This window comes from Palaemon carinicauda, chromosome 7 (assembly GCF_036898095.1).
Source record: "Palaemon carinicauda isolate YSFRI2023 chromosome 7, ASM3689809v2, whole genome shotgun sequence".
Classification (NCBI taxonomy): Eukaryota; Metazoa; Arthropoda; class Malacostraca; order Decapoda; family Palaemonidae; genus Palaemon; species Palaemon carinicauda.
Genome location: NC_090731.1, coordinates 88,629,970 through 88,651,335, shown reverse-complemented (window position 1 = coordinate 88,651,335; position 21,366 = coordinate 88,629,970). Strand labels below are relative to the sequence as shown.

At 34.1% G+C, this 21,366-nt stretch overlaps 1 long non-coding RNA gene across 2 annotated transcripts in view; it reads left to right on the top strand.

The window, feature by feature from the left end:
- The first annotated feature begins 888 nt into the window (after window positions 1-888).
- LOC137643603 (uncharacterized) overlaps window positions 889-21,366 on the top strand; it is a 343,211-nt gene continuing 322,733 nt past the window's right edge. For both annotated transcript variants that reach the window (XR_011045021.1, XR_011045022.1), the window contains exon 1: window positions 889-954. This is a non-coding gene — a long non-coding RNA (uncharacterized lncRNA). The remainder of the gene's footprint in view (window positions 955-21,366) is intronic.

Below are 21,366 nucleotides of genomic sequence, written 5' to 3'. Positions count from 1 at the left end.
TTTGGGTGGTTACGCATCCAAGACCCATCGGTAATTTATTGAGCTTATTGAGAGTGACCACTCATCCATAGCAATGTGAGACTAACATCCGATTAAATAAGAAGTAAGAAGTTTTGAATAGTAGGTGCAATTTTCTTTTTTTTTTCTTTTTTTTGTGTGTGTGTGTAAAAGATATATGGGTAATCTTATTTGTAACTACTATAAAAAACTCCATTGTCATTTTCTTACTACCAGAATTAGATATTGTACCATTTTCTTATTAAAAATTCATATTTTTTTCTTCTCGGAAACAAATGTTGATTCCTATTTTTTTTGCGTCTAGAAATAAATGGTAGTATTGTTTTCTTCTTATTAGTGAACGACAATTTCTGATTATACTGATAAAATTAGATATAAATTCCCGTTTTCTTATTGCTAAATATAAAGAACGACATATTTTCTGCCTCTAGCAATAAACGTAATTTTTTTTCCTAATGTAAATCTTAGTGTCTACTTTCTTACTGCTGGAAATGGATGTCATGTCTCCTTTTCTTACTCTAAGAATATAATGTCAAGCCCCATTTTCTTACCGACATTTTTCTTCCAGCTAAAGATAAATGCAGCTCTCCTTTTTCTAACTGTTAAAAATAAATGTTTCATCCCATTTATTACTGCTAAAATAAATCTTGAATCCCATTTCCTTATTGCTAAAAATACATGTTAAGTATCATTATTTTACTGCCAAAAATACATGACAAAGTTCCATTTTTTAATGTTAAAAATATTAAATCCTTTTTTCTTACTGCTAGAAATTCATCTATTGTCTTACTGTTAAAAAATGAATGTCCCTTTTTTCAATGTTGAAGGCGAGTCTCATTTTCTTACTACTTATATTTTTTTTTACTCACACTAGAGTAAATGGCTATCCTTTTGCAGCTGTGAAACTGATTGTGGCTGTGTCAGGTTTCGAGCGGGGTATGTACTACATGCATTTCCTAGTTGAACTGGGCACAGTAGAATTTGCCATACCACTGAACATGAATGTGTTTGCATATATACTGTCTGAGCACTCATGTTTGTTTAGATGTTTTAATGTATATACGTATATATGTGGAAACCATTCTGCATTTTTATGAATCTCCGCTATAGAGCAAGGGAAAATATTACTTTTGTAAGATAATGCTTATTGTAGAAGTTGATATATGTACTTATAATGGTAGATAACAGTGTGGACATGTTTACAAAAACCAAAGGAGTTGTAGTTTTTGTATTTGTAATTTTTGTAGTTGTATGAATTTGTTGTAATATCTATTATAATAGTTTTTCTGTGGACATTGATCTTTGCCCATGTGTTCTAAGTATCAAGGATAGGGAAGAGATAGGGACGAATGATGGACATTCACCAGGTGGAGACACAATATTGGAATGTTGATATCATATTCACCTTTTTGTTTGTTTGTGTGTGTGTGTGTTAGCGAGGGTAGGTCATGACAAATGGATTTTCATTGATAATGAATATCTGGGTCATGTAAATTGCATGACTACATACCGGAGAAACCACGAACCACCTTGATAATGCTATTTATAATGTCGAAGGAAACAAAAGATTTAGGTAATAAGAGGGACAGAAACGTTTTGAAAACATGGTAGGATTAATTGGTAAGATACTAAGCACATTATTAACAATGTTATGCTTAGACTCTTATTGACCCTCCTACTGGTTTTTTTTTTTTTTTTTTTTTTTTTCTTTTTTTTTTTTTTTTTTTTTAGCAAGATCATCTCATTTTTGTTTTTTATATTTTCAAATGGGAGACAGGAAGAAATTATTTGTTTTCGTATTTGAATTATCTAAAATTTGGTTTTTCAGTTGCTTGACTTTTCCACATGTAGGCCTCTTGAACTGGTTTCATATAGGAGATTAGCAATAATATTTCAACTGCATCATTCTTCATTCGAGACTGTCATTAGGTTTACATATTGTAATTGTACTTTAATATAATTATTGATTTATAGGGCGTATTGGGAATAGTTTGCTGTCATGATGTATGATTATGATAGGATTAGGTATTCTTTGTTGAAATAATGATAAGATGTTATAAAACTCTCTGTAAAAATGCCATGGTTTTTTTTTTTGAAACATTAAAAATGATTAGGATTTAAACATAATGAGTAAAGGAGTTACTAATACTGGTTATATGAATTATCACCTTTTATATTTGCTGGACAACTTTAGAAATGGGTCGAAGATATTGACTATTTGGGGATAAATAATGAATTACTTTTTATGAAAATAGGTCTTGATACTTTGAATTGACATCGCCTGATAAAAATAGGTCCAGGCCAAATATATCCTTAGTTCAATGATGATTGTAAACGTGCTTATTTGAAGAAAGATGAGTTTTATCATTTTTGGAAAACAAAATTTATGCTTCAATTGAACAGGAATACATTTTAATCATAAAAGAAACCCTTTCTCGTTCAACCCAGGAGCATGAATGGTGGGCTACCCTGGATACTACACTTCAGCATAGACGTCCAGTTCTTCCTTTGCTTAAACCTAACGGATTTGTCACTCGCTGCCCAAAGAAATATGCAACATTATTGGCGATTGTGTTTGACAATAAGGAAAGCAATGAGAAATGCAATTTTTCCCACTCCTATTTTCGTGAAGCTAAACTATCTATAGTCTATTTTTTTTAGCGGTGCATATTTGCACCGACTCACAGGGGTACCCTTTTAGCTCGGAAAGGCTCCTGATACCTGATTGGTCGGAAGTATTTTTGTCCGAACTCCTTCATTGTTCTCAAATAATTACCAAGTAATGTGAATCAAAACTTATTTATTAACCTATATTTCTCCATCAGATATATGTTTTGTCAATAAACAATGTGAAAGAATAAATATATTATGAAGTATCGTCATGGTAAGTCTAAATTTAATAACACAATCCGCCGAAGTTAACGACAGCAGCTTATTTTCTGATGCATGCTTTGTAATTTTGTAATTTTCACATATTTTAACACAAATGGGATAAATTACACTCAGCACAAGTTAAACATGTCATTATAAACTTTCTTTGAATACCAGAATTTACCAAAAACATGGAATTAATAAAATCCGTTATTTGTGAAAACTTATGGGGAGGTAAAAGAACACCCTGCAGCGGTCTGGCGGGAAAACTACAAACCTTATGTTTTGTACCTTACGTCAGTGAATATGTAAATAATAATAACAAATTTTATGCTATGTAGCAAGTATAGCCTATTCTGTAAACCTGTTCAGTAGCTCACATTATTTCAAATGAAATTAAGCATAGTATTTTTTTTTTTATTGCCGCATCTACACTATTTTAATGTGACTATTACGCGCTTCCCTTCAAGCCAACACTTTCCACAGAGGATGAGAAATAAGGTATCGTAGTGCAGATATCCCATATATGAAAGAAGGGATATTGGGGAAAATAGATAGATAATAGGTGAGGAACAGGAATGTGGGAAAATACTAAGCAATATATTTCGAAGAGAGACAATGCAAGAATATTTAAACTGAAAGGAATAGGCCGAACTATATTATGAAAAAAAAAAAAAAAAACTGCGTCTATGACAGTCAGAAGGGATTGTTTTCCCGCCAGGCCGCTGCAGGCTGTTCTTTTACCTCCCCATAAGTTTTCACAAATATCGGATTTTATTAATTCCACGTTTTTGGTAAATTCTGGTATTCAAAGAAAGTTTATAATAACATGTTTAACTTATGCTGAGTGTAATTTATCCCATTTGTGTTAAAATATGTGAAAATTACAAAATTACAAAGCGTGCATCCGAAAATAAGCTGCTGTCGTTGACTTCGGCGGATTGTGTTATTAAATTTAGACTTACCATGACGATACTTTATAATATATTTATTCTTTCACATTGTTTATTGACAAAACATATATCTGATGGAGAAATATAGGTTAATAAATAAGTTTTGATTCACATTACTTGGTAATTATTAGAGAACAATGACGGTGTTCGGACAAAAATACTTCCGATCAATCAGGTATCAGGAACCTTTCCGAGCTAAAAGGGCACCCCTGTGAGTCTGTGCAAATATGCACCTAAAAAAAATAGACTATAGTTTAACTTTCCACTCCTGTGAAATTAAATCTTACTGGATCTTGATGCATTGGAGTTGTGGACCAAAGTAAAGTTTCCCCCCCCCCTTTTTTTTTATAAAGGCACCTGATTTCTTAGCTCCTAAGTTTGTGTTTTTCTTTTTTCTTTTTTTTTTGCAAGTTAGCAAGATGATGTTCTTTTGGCACTTGTAGAGTTTGGAATGTTACTTAATTGGGTAAATGTGTTTGTGGTAGATCAATTGTCGACCAATTTCCATAACTCCCATATCATCTAATTTTTTGTAACGTGTTTTTGCAAAATGTCAATATAGGTATTCTGAAGGAAATAATCTGTTCCCCAGGTTAGAGTTTTAATTTCGCAAAGTCCTTGGTCCATGGGATGCCCTTCTTACAATTTCCAATGCTGTACGGAAATCCCTTGATTGTGATTAGTTAGTTGTGTGTTTGCCCTCGATTTTAGTGCTGCCTTTGACCATATTATTCATGAGGCCCTTATTTTCGAACTTGAACAGATGAGATTAGATGGTTTTTATCGTAATATCATAATTGAATGTTTAAGTAATAGATTGCAAATAGTAGTTATAGATGTGCACCACTTTGACGATAGGAATGTAATATTTAGTGTTCCTCCTCAGTGGTAGTTTTTTCGTCCCCTTACTTTTCTTACTATATACGCATGATATAGTTTTGGCCTAGAAAAGTAGCTTGTTGCATATGCTACTCTATTTGCATCAACTCCATTTCTTGAGTATAAACCTGCTGTTGATTAATTCCTTAACAGAGATCTATATATGATTAGTGCATGACTCAAATTATGCGGATAAAGTTAAACCCTAATAAAACTCAAAGCATTATTGTAACAAGATAAAGGTCAGTGGTTCCTCAATATTCAGATCGCTTCTTTGACAATGCCTCTTTACCACAACAACTCATTTAAAATTCTAGGTATGATTTTTGTTATAGGATATTTACTATTGAGAAATACATCCGGTCTATTTCTTCTTCAAGTGCAAATAATTATTTAATTGAAAAAGTCTTTAAAGATTTTTAGTAATGGGACTATCCCGAGGAAATGTTTTTGTCTGTTACTCTACCGCGTTTTGAATATTGCTCAGAACAATATTCCAAACGCGGTAGAATATTAATTTGTTCTCCTGTTTTATCTTTCAACTGCTGACTTTCATCTTAACAATCCTGTTCTTAGAAGTAGATACGCAGTTGATTATAAGTCATTCCTTCACAAACATAAGTCTCGATATTAAACAGAATTTTAGAATTTTTATTTCATCTGATGGTTGAATCGGTGAAAATTCATAAGTTCAAATCTTGATACTGGTTGACGTGAGTCTCGTTCCATAGTTTGTATATGAACGATCTATTTAACGTTGTTACTGATCTTAATATATTTCACAATATTTTTTTTTTTATTATTTTTCATATATATTTTATTCGTGAATTATGTATTTCGTTTTCATCCTGGGTTCTTTATTTTGGAGCCCAGGGGTTTGTCGCATTCTTCTTTTCCAACTAGGGTTGTAACTTGGACAGTCATGATAGCAACATAATAATAAGTGATCATCAATCCCAACCGAGCCTATTTACTAAGTTTCGTAAAAAACTGAGCAATAGTACATAGGCTACACACATAAAACGTCTTGTGACTTTTAAAAATACTACAAAGTACAACAAATGAATGGAGACGTGCTATCATGAAAAAATAGGTAATGGTAAAAAACCTATGTGAAACAAAACATTTTATTACGCAAAACATCAAATTCTAATGATAAGTGACTAACTATCATGTGTGAGATATTAGAACTTATTTGCAATTTTTATTGTCATATACACTTTTGATCTAAAAAATAAGTATATATATGCTATATATAACCAACCCAATGAGGAGTAATAATAATGGAGTGATGATTTTGATATTAATGATTCGCAAAGGATCTATAAAATATGTACTTGGAAGAAATTTTTTTGTGAACTGTAAACAAATTTAGAGATTATTCTGGCTAAAAGCAAACTTATAAACAATATTGTGACGGATATGAGATATATTGTCACTCTATTATAAGCCAATGAATCCTCTTAACTGAGGCCCTTTGCGCCAATAGACACAGGAGATGATGATGATGATATGCGTGTGTACGTACATATGTAATATATGGTATTCATATATGTATATATAAATATAAAAAACACCTAAAACACACGAGCACAAACACACACACACACACACACATATATATATATATATATATATATATATATATATGTATATATATATATATATATATATATTTATAAATATCATCATCATCATCAGCTGTTACTAGTCCTCTGAAGAACATAATAATGACCTTAGGCACGGCCTTCATTTGCATCTGTTTATGGTCTTCTTTCTATGCTATTTTATGTCATTCTCATTGTATGTCCTCCTCATTATATTATACTTTAGTTTACTCTCGTATCCAGGTCTCTCTCTCTATTTCTCTTAAGTATTACTCCCATCATTATTCTTTCCATAGCTGCTCTAGTTGTAACTAACTTATTTTCTAAGCTTTAAGTAAGACTTCAAGTTTCCAATGCATAAGTTGATACTGGTGGGACCATCTGTTTAAACATTTATATATATATATATATATATATATATATATATATATATATATATATATATATATATATATATATATATAGAGAGAGAGAGAGAGAGAGAGAGAGAGAGAGAGAGAGAGAGAGAGAGAGAGAGAGAGAGAGAGAAAGTGTTATTTTACTTCGATAATCTCATGTTCTTCACCAAAAGATCTCCATCCCATGCTTGCCCTTTTAATTACGGTCTATGTCCTGGGGTAACACTTACTTTCTGTCGTAAGTACATATAATGGTTAACAGTTTCTAGAGGTTCGTCCATAACCCTTATTTGTTGTTTTTGCATTTTCATTGAACATTATCATAGTTTCCTCACATTCATTTTCAGTCCTACAATTCTGATTTCTCTATTCAAATCTTCTATCATCTTTCACAATTCATCCCTTGATTCACTAAGTAGAACTTCAGTTGCTAAGGTATTCTTCATTGATTTTAATTCCTACATTTTCCTTATCTAGATTCTTAAAAACTTCTTTTTGTGTCTCCCTGTCTACTTTCTTTCTCAGTGGTATTTTTTTCACCATCTTTATGTAGCTTAAGGAGTGCGTTACTTCCCATACTGATATCTTCAAGTTTTTTAACATTAGATTCTTCTATCCCTTGTCTTTGGAAGACTTTCATTACTAGTGAAGCGTTAATAGAATCAAAAGCTTTCTCATAGTCTATATATGCCATACAGTGATCTGTCATATTCTTTTGATTTTTTCTGTAATTGGTTAATGGCATATATCCTCACTTGCTGATTACCCTCTTCTAAATTTTGCTTGATCTCTTGGTTAATTAAAGTTTAGCTCTTTCTATTTGGCCTAACATGCTCTTTGTGAATATTTTACATATTACTGAGAGTAAACTTAGTAGATGGCAATTTTTCAGGTTTTTTTGTATCTCCCTATTTGTAAATTAGTATAATGTTACAGTTTTCCCAAGCTTCAGGTATATAGTAATCTTACAAACAGTTGTGCAAATTTCAGCGAGTTTTACTACTATGAAATTTTATCCATATATTATTAAATCAATTGTTAGACCATGTTCTCCCGGTTTACCTCTTTTTTTATGCATTTTAATGCTTTCTTTACTTTTCCTACTGTTACTTTTAGTTACCTGCTCAGGTGTTTTATTATTTTTAATAGTAAAGTTATTTCTTATATTGTTATCCATGTTACATAAGATTTTTCATAATTCTGATCATCCTTTACATTCAGATCTTCCCAGACAGTTCCATCCTGTTCGTAATACTGTGCATGCAGTTATTTCTAATAGTCAGGTCTTCTCTATCATGAGGCTCAATACTACACAGTATTCTAGAAGTTTTATTCCAGCTGTGACGGTAGTTGAATCGGTAGAACTTCAAAAGTTCAAACTAGCAAAAGAATTTTTTTTTTTTTTTTTTACCGACTTTCATAAGTCTTTTTATAGTTTATATATGAAATATCTGTTTTGATGTTGTTACTGTTTCTAGAATATTATGTTTTAAATATTCATTATTTCTCATAGCTTTTATTTATTTCATTATTTCCTTCCTTGCTGGGCTATTTTTCCCTGTTAGAGCGCTTGGGCTTACATCATCTTGCTTTTCCAACTAGGGATGTAGCTTAGATAATAATAATAATAATAATAATAATAATAATAACAATAGCATTGTATAGAAATTCTCTGCAATTTTCATTATTCCATCTCTCTGTTGATAATATTTCCATTTTCACCCTTTAAAGAGAAGATCTGATGCCACCCTCTTCGAAGTCTTCTTTTCATTAAGTTGATCCACCTTATTTTCATTAGTATATCCTCAGTTTTGGTCCGATTGTGTTTACGAATGTCTTGGGTTTTTAGTTTGTTTATTGTTTTGGATAGCTTTACTAATTTTGTTTCATCTCTCTTGTATTTTACCCTCATTTCCAATATTTTCTTTATTAGGTTTTGAGTATTTTCTGAGTTTTCTTTGAGCTTGTTTTGGAACTTTTATACCTATCTCTTGTGCTGATTCTAATAAGAAATTTGTTTAGTTACTATTCATTTCTTCTTACTTGCTTCCACTTCATCATATAGCTGGTATTACCTATATTGTATTGCTAAATTGAGCTCATCCGATGTTTCTCTTATTACATGAGTGTTTATTTTCTCCTAAAATTAGTTATTGTTTTTATTTCCTTAGATCTAGACAAATTTCACTTCTCGCCATTCTATAGGTAGTAGGTTGGCCAGGGCACCAGCCACTGTTGTTATTATTATTATTATTATTATTATTATTATTATTATTATTACTAGCCAAGCTACAACCCTAGTTGGAAAAGGAAGATGCTATAAGCCCGAGGGCTCCAACAGAAAAAAATAGCCCAGTGAGGAAAGGAAATTAGGAAATAAATAAGTGATAAGAAAAAATTACCAAAAAATCATTCTACAAACAATAACAACGTTAAAACAGATATGTCATATATAAACTATAAAAAGACTTACCGCTAGAGAGTTATGGGGTCCTTTGACTGGCCAGACAGTACTACATTGGATTCTTCTCTCTAGTTACGGTTCATTTTCCTTTTGCCTACATACACATCGAATAGTTGGCCTACTTTTTACATATTCTCCTCTGTCTTCATACACCTGATAACACTAAGATTATCATATACCGCACCGAAATTGTTCACTGGGCACTTTCCTCTTGGTAAGGGTAGAAGAGACTCATTAGCGAGGAGAACGGCACTCCAAAATTAAACAATTGTTTTCTAGTCTTTGGTAGTGCCATAGCCTCTGTACCATGGCATTCCACTATCATGGGTTGGAATTCTCTTTTTTTAGGCTACACTCGGGCACACTATTCTATCTTATTTTTCTTCCTCTTGTTTTGTTATATTTTTTTTTATAGTTTATATAGGAAAAATTTATTTTGATGCTGTTACTGTTCCTGAAATATTTTATTTTTCCTTGTTTCGTTTCCTCACTGGGCTATTTTCCCTGTTGGAGCCTTGGAGCCCCTTAGCTTATAGCATCCTGCTTTTCCAAACTAGGGTTGTAGCTTAGCAATTGATAATAATATAGTCGCTTGTCTTCAACTTATTTAATTGTTACATTTTTAATTAAATTAACTTTTTCACCGAGAATAAATTGAATTTAGTTTTTTGTTTCCCCTTATGGGCTTCTTCATGTCCATTTTCTCTGTTGCTTTTTAAAATAAAAAAGTGTTCTTGAATTTTAGGTTGCTTCTAACAGCAAATTTTACAAGTATGTCTGTGTAATTTTTCATTTTCCTCTCTTCCCTTGACATACTTTTACATTGAAATCGCCCAAATGTAAATCGAGTCCTATGTTTTTTCAAAGAGGTCTCCAGACCTTCATAAAAGGAAAAGAAAAAAAAATATTTCTTTCTCTGTATATGATATTGGTGCACAGGTTTGAATGATTTTCAGTTTATACTTCTTGTTTAGTTCGATAAACTACCCTGCATTTCTATCACTGATACTATAAATCCTGCTGTTACCTGGAAGATTTTTATTATTATGTCTTCTGGGAGACAAATGTATAACACTCTTTCAACTCCTACGATTCCCCAGTTCTTTCAATTTCTTTAAATACTGTTATACTGCAATTTATTTATTTCAGCTCTTTTAGTAACACAGCAAGATTTCCGAAGTCAAGGTCATGTCATTGTACGTTGCTAAGTTTAGTTTCCAAGTGTGGCCTGGTTTAATCCAAATAGGTTAAGTACCCCCCTGGAGTGGGTCGTAACTGCCTGCCATCTTTGGTAGTTGTTCCGCTGCCGCTTGGAACTGGGGTCCGAGACTGGGTTTGGCCAGTTTTGCATCACCATGTTGGCCTCTGCTGATTGGTCTGATCGCTCACACTAAATTAACCTAGCGTGGCTGGCACTGACTAGTACAGCTTTGCTGATCATTGAGGTACACAAAACCTTTCATCAAGTTAAGGTATCCCCCTCTCAGAAAGGAGGATATATATATATATATATATATATATATATATATATATATATATATTTTATATATGTATGTATATGTTTTATATATGCATATATATATGTATATATATATATATATATATATATATATATATGTATATATATATATATATATATATATATATATATATATATATATATATATATATATATATATATATATATATATATGTATATATATATATATATTTATATATGTTTATATATATATATATATATATTTATATATGTATATATATATATATATATATATATATATATATATATATATATATATATATATATATATATATATATATATCATTTGTTTAACTTGTATGTTGATGGAGTGGTGAGAGAGGTGAATGCTCGAGTGCGTAGACGAGTATTGAAACTGGTAGACGAGAATGATCATGTCATGGATGGGAGGTAAATCAGTTGTTGATCGCGGATGATACTGTACTGGTTGCAGACTTGGAAGAGAAGCTAGGCCGATTAGTGACAGAATTTGGAAGGGTATGTGAGAGAAGGAAGTTGAGAGTTAATGTGGGTTAGAGTAAAGTTATGAGATGCACGAGAAGGGAAGGTGGTGCGAGGTTGAATGTCATGTTGAATGGAGAGTTACTCGAGGAGGTGGATCAGGTTAAGTACTTGGGGTCTGTTGTTGCAGCAAATGGTGGAGTGGAAGCAGATGTACATGCAAAGTGTTTGGGGCAGTGAATGGAGTGGTAAAGATTAGAGGGTTGGGCATGAATGTAAAGAGAGTTCTGTATGAGAAAGTGATTGTAACAACAGTGATGTATGGATCGGAGTTGTGGCGAAGGAAAGTGACGGAGAGACAGAAATTGAATGTGTTTGAGACGAAGTGTCTGAGGAATATGACTGGTGTATCTTGAGTAGATAGGGTTAGGGACGAAGTAGTCTGGGTGAGAACGGGTGTAAGAAATGAGTTAGCAGCTAGAGTGGATATGAATGTGGTTTGGCCATGTTGAGAGAATGGAAAATGGCTGTCTGCTAAAGATGATGATGATTGCAAGAGTTGATAGGAGAAGTACAAGAGGAAGGCCAAGGTTTGGGTGGATGGATGGAGTGAAGAAAGCTATGTGTGATAGGAGGATAGATGTGAGAGAGGCAAGAGAGCGTGCTAGAAATATGAATGAATGGCGAGCGATTGTGATGCAGTTCCGGTAGGCCCTGCTGCTTCCTCCGGTCGCCTTGGATGACCACGGAGGTAGCAACAGTAAGGGATTCAGCTTTATGAAGCTTCATCTGTGGTGGATAACGGGGGAGGGTGGGCTGTGGCACCCTAGCAGTACCAGCCGAACTCGGTTGAATCCCTTGTCAGGCTGGGAGGAACATAGAGAGGAAAGGTCCCCTTTTTTCATTTGTTTGATGTCGGCTACTCCCAATATAGGGGGAAGTGCCTTGATATATGTATGTGTATATCATTGTTTACCCCTAGCTTCAAGTCGAATTCGTTTTCGGATCTAGTGGAAAGACTTTATTAAGGTGAACTGATAATTTGGCAAAATTCGACCCATATTAGTTATTAAATTTACATAAATATTTAACTGGTGTTCATGTGTAGCGTAGAAAACATTAACATTTGGTGAAGTGGAACAAAAGGTTGATGTTAGGATTAGGCTGTTGATCATTAATGAAATAAGAAAGTCAAAGTCGTATTCTCTGTGTGCTTTGTTTTGGCATGTGCTAAGTACATTACCTATATATATTGTAATATGAGGATTATATTCGTATCAACAGCAATAGTTTTACTGCTCAGTATTTTTATTTTTGTTATTGAATTAGTATTACCCGTCAGATGCTGACTGACGAAAAATATGTTATTGTTGATAAGTATTATTTTTCACGGTTTATTCTGATTATTGTGAAATCCGAAATATTTAATCATATAGGACGTGTAATCTTGTTAAAAACACTCGAAAGTATTTTGTAGAATTATGTTTTCCCAGTTAGCACTCTGCAAATAAATCCGTATTCAATGTTTATAACTAAAAAGAAATAAGACATCAAATGTTTGTGCAAGAGTACAGTAAATGTGTGCGGTTGTGTGTTTGTGTGTTGGAGAACGAGAGCAACTGGGAGTATTTTGATATATAAATGCAAAGATATCGGATAAAGAAAGGGATGGCGTAGTTGTTTGAATGGAGCTCGTGGGTTTACTGAGATTGGAAAGTGAATTGCAAAAGTTGAGGAAGGGAATTGGTTGTTGGAAATACATGGTTTTTAAATATTGCTATTCATGAATATACTTGGCAAAAAGGTAGTGTTCTATTATTGGGTTTTCGGGTTATAATAGTCATTAGTATACTTGGTAAAGGGGAGACATGTTTAGTACAATGAGTATGAAGATAATATTTAAGGGAGTGGCATATTAGATCAGCATCGTGATGAATCAGGAGGTGAAATTGATCAAATTTGGTCGTATCTGAGATGTCGGAATATTACACAAGTGGAAATGATGAAGTGAAAATAGTATATCAGAGGCATGCAAAGTTAAAGAAGGTAAAATGTCAGCAATTTTATATTTTTTAGCTTCTAGGGGATGAAGAGGCAGGTATCTATTTATGGTTGTGCGTTAACAGATTATATTGCTACTCTCTTTGCATCAATTCCATCTCCTGAATGTAGATCTGGGGTTGCTAAATCCCTTAATAGCGATCTAGCTAAAATTAGTACATGGTGCAAATTTGGGGGTATGAAGCTGAATCCTAAGAAAACTCAAAGTATGATTGTAAGTAGGTCAAGGACCGTGGCTCCTCAACATCCTTATCTCAGCATTGATGATGTTTTTTTTAACTTTGTATGACTTTTGAAATTTTAGGTGTGATTCTCGACAGCAAATTTACTTTTGAGAAACACATTAGGTCTGTGTCCTCTTCAATTGCACAAAAAATTGCCTTATTGAGAAAGTCTTTCAAGATTTTTGGCGATCAATCTATTCTGAAGAAGTGTTTTAATTCTTTCATTTTTCCTTATGTCGAGTATTGTTCTCCTGTCTGGTTTTCAGCTGCCGATTCTCATCTTAATTTGTTGGACAGGAACCTGCGGTCTATTAAATTGCTTATTCATGATCTAGATATTAATCTTTGGCATCGCCGTTCAATTAGTGCATTATGCATGTTGCATAAGATTTGTTTTTATAATTCTGATTATTCTTTATATTCTGATCTTCCCGGACAGTTGCATCCTGTTCGTAATACTAGATATGCAGTTAATTCTAATAGTCAGGCTTTCTCCATCATGAGGCTCAATACTACACAGTACTCTAGAAGTTTTATCCCAGCTATGACCAAGTTCTGGAATAATCTTCCTAATCGGGTCTGATTAATGAAAACAATCTGATGACTGAAGTGGCGTGGTTTGGAGTTTAAATTATATATGAAAGGCTGACCAGTGTGATTATAGGTTAAGCTGGAATGTGGGAGTGGTTTCATTGAAAAAAAAAATGTTAGAACAATAATACGATTATTCTTGTAAACTCGACAGCTCTGACTGAAAAAAAATATAGTGACAACTTTATTTAGGATTAAGAAAGTAGCACAGGATAGGAGAATGTGTAAAATGAGTGGGCATTCTAACGAAGAGAAATCGTAAGTTAAGAATATAAATTAATCAGTTTTTGCATGAAGGATTTATGAAAGAACTCATAAAGAAGATAATATGCTTATATGGTGGGAAAGTAATTTGCTGAGGCATATTGAAAGATTATGTTGAAATATGTAGGCTTGAGACTGTGACTAGTTTTGTGTAAGTGTTATATCCATGGGTGTTTTATTCATCATAATGGAGGGAGAGGTGCAAGTACTCACGAGAAAGGGCAGGAAATGGAAGTGCAAAGTTGCCGGATGTGAAAAGGAAGTCGATAATGGGATGCGATTGATTTATGTTTCCAACTGGTGGCGTTGGCTATGGATTACAGACGGAGAAAATAAATGCTTTTTGAAAATCAGAACTTTTGATTTGCATTTTTGGAATAATCATATACTGTAGTCATACTGGGGTATAATATACGTTGCTCTTTATCTGTCCACGTACACGTTTTTAGTAGAAGTCATTGAAGGAAGCAAGGAATTCCTGACTTTATTTCGTGTTAGCAGATTAGAAAAGTCTAATACAGTGCTCGCGCTTTCTCTCTCTCTCTCTCTCTCTCTCTCTCTCTCTCTCTCTCTCTCTCTCTCTCTCTCTCTCTCTCACACACACACACACACACACACACACACACACATATATATATATATATATATATATATATATATATATATATATATATATAATTCACTAAGCTCTTCCATCTAATAATTAGTCACCTCACACCTCTGCACAGAGGCAATGTGTTGAACACCCTCTTGCAAATTTTGGCAATCTAAATTATTGCACGCATCCATGATCTTCCAGGTTATCATCACCTTCCTATTATATCTTAGGAGACTAACCATTTAACACTTCTTAATACTACACTTTTGATTAACTTATTGCCGTGTATTTTTTCTGCCAGACTGAACCACGTCAACAAACTCTGATCCATGTTTTCATTCATGCTAACTTTTTACACATTGTGCCAACATATTTCTCTCCAGAACAATTTTTATTACACCACATATACTTCAAAAATGCTCACCTCAGGAGCTTCAACCTTTTCTTTCATTTTCTTTTACATCCGTACTTCACGTCCATAAAAAAGTTGGGTCAACCATCTCCTCATACATTCCTGTCTTACCATTCATGACATTCATATCTCACTAATCTTTTCTGCTTCTCTTGTGAATGGCCTCTTTTAAGCCGGCCATATACGCAGAGGACTGACAGTACGGTTTGTCTTGCAGGACTAGAGCGGCGCTCCAATCCCGTGAGAAATGCCCACACATGCTTAGTTCAAGAGGATTGGGCACCCAGGATTAGACCTACATAGTTACGTTTTTTGGTATGGGGTATCAAGTGCAATTGGTAGCCTACATCTAATATTGAAAAGGCCAAATTTATGTACTTTTTACTTTCTTTATATTTTACTTAATATAAATCTATGAAATCTGACTTGAAATAATCATATGAAGGAACCTGATAGGCATTCTCTGTCGGCTTCTACGTGGTGGTGATTTGTCTGCTACGGTGGCAATGTACATATTTCTCTTGAAGTCATTATAGACTACCTTTTCCGTTTATCCCTCTTAATCCAAGAGTCCAAGTGTCTCCTGTGAGGAATATACTAAATGGATTTTTAAATCTTTCTGGAGATTATCTTGTGCTGAAGCACTACTGCACTTTTGATTAGGCGTACTTGTTTTCACGTTAATTTATAGAAATTTGAAAGTATCTATAACGATATTCGATCCCGTGGGTCGCATCTTGTGAGATAGGTCAGATTAAACGCTTCGCTAATCATAAACCGGGATTGCTCCTCCCACTGGTATTTCTGCAGGATTAGTACCCTCATTAATCTTTTGACTTTACTGTGGGAGACCACATAATTTGGGAAGAGAGAGAGAGCAATCTTCTCTGATATAACAATGATAAAGCAAAAATTGTTTTTATACTGTAATAAGTCAAAAGATTGTGAAATACAATCAGTGTATCATAATATGAAAAGTGTTCCGATCAAGGGACGAAGTATAGAATACTGTACTTGTCAAAATAGGGGAGTCCACCCAGTCACCATGCTAATCCATGCCCACACATGCAAAAGATTAGTGGAGCATGCTGCCAGGATGAGAGGACAGGCTACTCGCGCCCGGTTTGTCCTGATTGACTTATATGCCATCATCCTTTATATTGACTCCAAGCTATTTATACGAATCAACCCCTTACCTTCCACAAACTGGTTAATTAACCCATCCTTCCTTATGTCATTTTATTCTTATTACTTTATTCATATTCAAATTTTCTAACTCTTTGAAATTTTCCTAACAGCTTCTGATGTTTTTCTTCACTGTCCCCAGTCAGCACAGTATTATCCCATTCTCAAGTCATTTTGTTATTCCACAACTTTACGCCAACATTCGTTTGATTAACTTCATTCGTACAAATGTTGAACAACCATGGAGAGTTGGAGACATAACACACTGCTGTCACAGAACTACCTATACCCCAAACCAGTCACCCTCCTACACCTACACACAAGCACACACTCATATATGTATATGTATATATATATATATATATATATATATGTATATATATATATATATATATATATATATATATATATACTTATGCAGTATGTGTGTATATATGTATAATATTATTATTGCTATTATTACTAGCCAAGCTACAACCCTAGGTGGAAAAGCAAGATCCTAAAAGCGTAAGGGTTTCAACTGGGAAAAATAGCCAAGTGATTAAAGGAAATACGGAAATAAATAAACGATGAGGAAAAAATTAACGATAAATTACTCCAGAAACAGCAACATCAAAACAGATGTCATATAAACTATAAAAAGACTTATGTCAGCGTGTTCAACATAAAAACAATTGCTGCAAGTTTGAACTTTTGAAGTTCTACTACTACCCGATTAGGAATATCATTCCACAACTTGATCACATCTGGAATAAAACTTCTAGAATACTGTGTAGGATTGAGCCTGAAGATGGAGAAGGCCTGACTATTAGAATTAACTACATGCCTAGTATTATGAACAGGATGGAACTGTCCAGGAATATCTGAATGTAAAGGATGGTCAGAATTATGAATAATCATATGCAACATGCATAATGAACTAATTGAATATCTAGATCAGGAATAAGAAATTTGATAGACCGGAAGTTTCTGTCCAAGAAATTAAGATAAGAATCAGCAGCTGAAGATCAGACAGGAGAACAATAATTGGAAAAAGGTAGAATGAAAGAATTAAAACACTTCTTCAGAATAGATTGATCACCGGAAATCTTAAAAAAGATTTTCTCAATAAGCCAATTTTTTTGTGCGATTGAAGAAGACATAGACCTAATGTGTTTCTCAAAAGTAAATTTGCTGTAGAGAATCACACCTAAAGTTTTAAGAGTCATACAATGTTAAAGAAACATTATCACTGCTGAGATCCGGATGTTGAGAAGTCACTGTCCTTGACCTACTTACAATCATACTTTGAGTTTTGTTAGGAATCAACTCAATACTCCATAATTTACACCATGCACTAATTTTAGCTAGATCTCTATTAAGAGATTCAGCAACCCCAGATCTACATTCAGGAGATAGAATTGATGCAAATAGAGTAGTATCATCTGCATATGCAACAAGCTTGTTTTCTAGGCCAAATCACATGTCATGTGTATATGGTATGAAAAGTAATGGGCCAAGAACAATAGTTTGTGAAACACCAAGATATCAAATTCCTATACTCACTATGGTGCCCATCAACAACATCTCTTTGAGATCTATTACTTAAAAAATCAATAATAATGCCAAGAGGCAAAGGCATCACTAAAATCATGGCCAATCATACGAACTTCTTGATCACAATCAAAGGATATCTGTACAACATTGGAGATTGTAAGAAGGGCATCACATGCTCCAAGGCCTTTACAAAAACCAAATTGCAAACTAAGGAATAGATGATTACCTTCAGCAAACCTATTAAGAAGCTTTGTCAAAAGACGTTCAAAAACTTTAGATAATATGGGAGTTATGGGAATTAGGCGGTAATCAGTTGCACTTGAGCTACCACAAACATATTTACATAGTGGAGTAACATTACCAATTCTCCAACAAGTGCTAAAAGCTCATTTTCTTGTTAACTTGCACAAAATAACAGATAACTCTGAAGCAGAAAAATCTGCAGTCTTTATAAAAAACAAAGGAAAAATACCATTTGGGTCTACACCTCCATAAGCATCAAGGTCCATTACCAGAGCATTAATTTCACGAGATTGGAAAGCTAAACTAGTTAGTTTAGCCTCAGGAAAACAGGAATGAGGAAGTTCGAGTTTCTCTTTTCTCTGTTACTGTCAAACACATCAGCCAAAAAAGTGGTGTTTATTTGTGTGCTTGAGGAAGAGGAAAGTCCAGGAAAAGTTGGGTAGAATGGTAGAGATGATGTTGTTTTATACCAGAGGTCAGCATTAACCCCAATTTTATTTGTGTTGGTCATGGGTGTGTTATATGAAGTGATCAGAACTAAAAAGTTGCTGGAGTTGCTATATGCAGATGATTTTGTGATTACTGTACTACTGAAAATGAGGAAGACTTACAGAGAAGGGTTGTAGAGTGGCAAGAGACTTTGGGGAGGGGTAGTGTGAGGGTAAATCTGGATAAGACTGAAGCTACAGTTAGCAGTAAACAAATTACGGACAGGATAGCCATGCATGAAAGTAAAGGCTTGGTTTTAAAACAGGTGGAACAATTTGGATACTTGGGATATACTATACATCAGGAGGGGAGATGTTAAACAGCCTTGGGGAAGTGTAGGCAGGTGTAGGAGTGGTATGTGATACGAAAATGAGAATCGAGCCAAAAGTCAAGATCTATAGCACAATAATAAGATCAGTGTTAATGTCTGAATCGGAAATGTGGGTTCTAAACTAAAAGAGGAAGAAAAGCTTGAAATAACAAAGATGAGAATATTGAGGTGGATTATGGGAATATCATTGCTTCAAAGATGGCAAAATTATGTAATAATAGGAATGGCAGGCATAGTAAAGATTACAGAGGTCATAAGTTCCACGACTGAGATAGTGTGGGCACGTGTTGAGGATGGATGGTGGGGAGAGAGTGAGGAGGGTTCAGGAGGAAAATGTTAAGGGGAAAAGATCGAGAGGAAGGTACAGAATTAGATGCCGAAATAAGGTGATATGTAGAGGATAGGTTTGATGGGAGAGGATGCATTTGATAGAAGGCATTGGAGATGGCACATTAGGCAACCTACTCTTTGGTGCTGGGATAACGGTGAAATAGAGGAAAATGAAGAGATATAGTATGCTTTGAGTAGGTAACTATACAAGTAATTTAAACTTTAAAATGAGGTTGTTCATATTGGACCACGCTAACTACTGTAAGCCTGATCTACAAGATTTTAACATCTACCAAATACATACTTCACAACTTAAATGAACTCAAGGAATGTTTATCCATCCATCATTTTCTTAACATTCTCCTAACTATTGAAGGATCCAGATTCCACTCACTGTCCATAATAGGTGGATGAGCAAGTTCTGTTCAAAAGCCATTATTGCCATTTGGGTAATAAAAACCAAACGTCTCTATGAGAATTTGACGGTTAACTCAATACGATATGTTACCATCCCTAAATATATAATATATGATATTATATATATATATATATGTATATATATATATATATATATGTATATATATATATGTGTGTATATATATATATATATATATATATATATATATATATATATATATATATATATATATATATATATAATGAATAGTCAACGTCTTAGCGGCGTCCAAAAATCGAAGGCAGATTCTCCTCGGACAGATCGTCCAGCAGATAGTTTTCAGGATAACGGCAAAAATACATTTGACTTTTCTCCATTTATTGTTTGGTGTCGACACGGGTTTCCGATCTCTTCGTGACCCTTCTTCAGGACTACCTTGAGTTTTGGAACTACACTTTAATGTAAAGGTTATGGTGTTGAAAATTTGATAAAAAATATATTTGGAAATTCGGAAAAATTTAGCATAATTGATAAATGAAAACTTTAGATTCTTTGAAATATAAATACGAAAATTTAAAATTATTTTTGTATACACAAATGATTTTTCTGAAATCTTCACATAATTTCATGAAGCTTCCGATTCCATACTTTGCATCCGGACTGACATCGCTGCCTCGGGAACGCAAACTCTCGTTCAAAGCAGATCAAATTGTGAAGCTTACTTGCTCCCGCAGAAATTTGGTCTGGGATCTGCATTGATTAAGGACTCCGTTCCATTTGTAGCGGTGTCTTTCCTCAGGACAAATTTTGGTCTCGATGCTCCTTTATTTTCTTCTTTCTCCGATGCAGATCAAGCTTCCAAGGTTGCAGGGGGGTTGATACAGAGCTTTTAAAACTGACCTCATTTGTGCAACGGAGCTTATGACGTGAAGCTTAATCGATCCCTCAGAAGTTCCATATTTGAAGACTACGTTGACCCTGAGTACAGTTCATCTGGAACTGCATCACTCTCAACAACAGCTTGAATTCTCTTGGCTCCATCTTCCACTCCTTGGTGAAGCATCCTCTGCGCTTCCATCCAGGGTATCCATGCCTTGCCACTTCTACATACGTTACTTGGGCATATTACTCTACGTTTATATTGAATAGACAACGTTTCAGCAGCATCCAAAATTCGAAGACAGGTTCTCCTCGGACAGATTGTCCTGCAGATAGTTTTCAGGATAACAACAGAAATACATTTATTTTTCTCTGTTTATTGTTTGGGTTCGACACGTGTTTCGGATTACTTCGCGACCCTTCTTCAGGACTATATTGAGTTTTGGAACTAAACTTTGATATAAAGTGTAGCATGACATATTTCTGGTCATACTTAGCGGCATTGCCAGACTTATAACAACTCGGCCTCTCCTCATCGCTCGGGTAGGGGGAAAGTAGTCATACCCTGGTGAGTGGGGTTAAATGTGTGTGCATATATATTCAAATATTTAGCCGTTATTTTTTACAGATTGCGCCAAGGGCTCCAACAGGGAAT